Genomic DNA, 3,415 nt, shown 5'->3' with positions numbered 1-3,415 from the left:
GTGGCGGGCCCGGGCCTGTGGCGGCGTCCCATCACGCACGTGTGTTCGCAGGTTTTCCTTGCCACATGGCCCGCGGGATGGCGCGCGGTCAGCTCGCAGGCCGACCCACGTTCCCGCCTACAAGAAACGGAGCTTTTCGAAGACGGCGCGCATAAGCAAAGCCGGCTCCTCAGGATAGGAAGCTGACCAAGCTTCTCGTCCCTTTGTCAGCCTCGAAGCTCGACCAGCTTCGGGGAGTACTGTCGGAGTAAATGACCACGGGTAGCCTAGCCGGCTCCCCCTGGCCCTTCTGAAAAAATTACGAGCCGATCTGGCCCTCAAGAATCCAAGACGTGGGGCCGCCTTCCCCTTGTCGGCTGTCTCCCAGGCCGACTATCGGAAGGCGGCCCGGCTTTAGCCCTTATGAAGAAAGCCGCGGGAGGGCCGGCTCCAAGAAGCCGGCCGCAAGAAGCCGACTCCCACAAAGAGGTCAAGATTGTACCCTCGAAGTCTGCATCCACATAACGACGATGTGACGGGGCATGGCTACAGTAAAGCCTGCCACCCCCGAATCCCGGAGCACGCCTGGCACAGTGCGCCGTAGGGGGTGGCCATGACCCGTCCGGCGCGACACTGTTGCCATGTTGACCCTGATTTCACCCACGACGGGCTGTCAGCGCGGCCCATGGGCGGTAGGCCCCTTCAGGCAGGGAGACACCCGAAGGCGGCCAGGCCTCCCCCCGTCGGCCCAAGACGGGGCCGGCTCCCCACAGCCGGCTTGCTTCCTCCCTCGAAGGAGACGACCCATTAAGGGGATAAGACGAGGCGTCGCTACATTGATTGTCCACCAGGCGGCGGCACTGTAGCCACGCTTACCTCGGCGAAGCCCTCGTCACCAGGTTTGAGGCAACAGTGACCAGCCACCGACAAGGCCCTGGACAGTGGGGCCTGCCTATCAACCAAGGAGCCGGCAGCCGGCGGGACCCACCAGCCGGCGGGCCCCAGCAGCCGGCGCAGAAGCCGGCGAGCATAGACACAGACGGCTGGGGCCCATGCCCAGCCGGATTACCATTCTACCCCCAGGGGTGGGCCTATATAAACCCCCCGGGGCACCCATGCAAAGGGTTGATCTGAGCTAGTTTTAGACACCACATAGAGGGGAAAGGAGAGCTAGTCGTGCCCTTCTTCTTCTTCTCGCCAAACAGCTCAAGGAGCATCTTGTAGCCACCTGTTGACATATGTCACACCTACCACCCGACACCACTGGCTCACCAGGATCGCCAAGGGAGACGGCCTCCTGCCACCCAAGCCTGCTGGGCAGCCACCTCCGCCTCCGCCCCAGCAGCCGGTAGTCAGGCCAGTCGGTGCAGTACAAGACGAGTACCCTGAAGAGCACAGAGCCTATGTGGTGTTCACCAGTGTGGCTGACGATCGACATAGCAGGCGGCTGCAGCGACAAGAGGTGAACGTGGTAGCCTCAGAGACGCCAGAGTTCATGCGCTGGTCAGAGAGGCCCATCAGCTGGAGCAGGGCTGACCACCTAGAAGTGATGCCGAGTCCGGGCTCCTACGCCTTGGTCCTGGACGCCACCTTTGCCACGGACAAACGGGCCGCGCGTTTTTCGCGTGTTCTGATAGATGGGGGCAGCAGCATCAACATCCTGTACAAGGACACCATGGAGAAGTTAGGAATCAAGCAGAGACAGCTTCAGAATAGCCGGACTGTGTTCCACGGCATTGTTCCTGGGCTTTCCTGTTCACCAATCGGCAAGATCCTGATTGATGTCCTCTTTGGGGACAAAGATCACTTTCGAAGAGAGTCTGTTTGGTTTGAGGTAGTGGACCTCGAGAGCCCGTACCATGCGCTACTTGGTTGGCCCGCCTTGGCCAAGTTCTTGGCAGTCCCCCACTACGCCTACCTCAAGATGAAGATGCCCAGTTCCAGGGGAATTCTGACTATGGCCGGCGACTACCAGAAGTCGTCCGCTTGCGCGGCCGAGAGCAGTCGGCTGGCCGAGTCCCTGGTGATTGCGGCCGAGAAGCGACTCCTTGAGCCAGCTGTGGCGATGGCCGGCAAGCAGCCGGAGATATCGCCCGACCCGAAGGAGTCAGAAGCCGAAGGTTCGTTCAAGCCGGCCAAAGAGACAAAGAAGATACCCTTGGATCCAGAGCACCCAGAGAGGTACGCCGTCGTAGGTGCAAACCTCAACAGCAAATAGGAAGGCGAGATCATCGATTTCCTCCGTGAGAATCGGGACATCTTCGCGTGGTCTCCCAAAGACATGCCAGGTGTTCCGACGGAATTCACCGAGCACAAGTTACATGTCCGATCTGATGCAAAGCCGGTCAGGCAGCCCCTACGCCGCTTATCAGAAGAGAAGAGAAGAGTTGTCGGAGAAGAGATAGACCGACTCCTAGCAGCCGACTTCATTATGGAAGTTTTCTTCCCGGAGTGGCTGGCAAATACGGTCCTGGTGCTAAAGAAGAACAAGCAATGGCGAATGTGTATTGACTACATGAGCCTCAACAATGCCTGCCCCAAGGACCCGTTTGCTCTGCCGAGAATTGATCAGGTGATAGACTCCACAGCCGGATGCGAGCTGTTGAGTTTCTTGGATGCGTACTCAGGATATCACCAGATCAAGATGAACCCGGCTGATAGATTGAAGACCGCCTTCATCACGCCGTTTGGAGCATTCTGCTACCTCACCATGACGTTCGGCCTAAGGAATGCCGGCGCCACCTTTCAGCGTTGCATGCAGAAGTGCCTCCTCAAGCAGCTCGGTAGGAATGCCCACGTTTACGTGGACGACGTAGTGGTGAAGACAGAAAAGCGAGGAACATTGCTGGAGGACCTCAAGGAGACCTTTGAGAACCTGCGTCGATTCCAGATCAAGCTCAACCCCGAGAAGTGTGTCTTCGGAGTACCAGCCGGCCAGCTGCTAGGTTTTCTGGTCTCTGAACGCGGCATAGAATGCAACCCAGTAAAAATGAAGGCCATCGAGAGAATGGAGGTACCTAGCCGACTGCTGGATGTGCAGAAGTTCACCGGCTGCTAGGCGTCCGTCAGCCGATTCATCAGTCGGCTGGGTGAGAAAGCTCTCTCCTTATACCAACTCATGAAGAAGACCACTTTTTTCGAGTGGAACCATAAGGCGGACGAAGCTTTTCACCAGTTGACGAAGATGCTAACTACTCCACCTGTCCTGGCGGCTCCGACTCCCAAGGAACCTATGCTCCTGTACATCGTCGCCACCAGCCGAGTAGTCAGCACAGTCATTGTAGTAGAGCGCAAGGAGGAAGGCAAGGCGCTACCTGTCCAGAGACCAGCATATTACCTGAGCGAGGTACTGTCGACCTCCAAGCAGAACTACCCCCACTACCAGAAGATGTGCTATGGCGTGCACTTTGCTGCCAAGAAATTGAAGCCTTACTTT

This window comes from Triticum aestivum, chromosome 4A, assembly GCF_018294505.1.
Source record: "Triticum aestivum cultivar Chinese Spring chromosome 4A, IWGSC CS RefSeq v2.1, whole genome shotgun sequence".
Taxonomy (NCBI): Eukaryota; Viridiplantae; Streptophyta; class Magnoliopsida; order Poales; family Poaceae; genus Triticum; species Triticum aestivum.
This window is presented reverse-complemented; position numbering follows the sequence as displayed.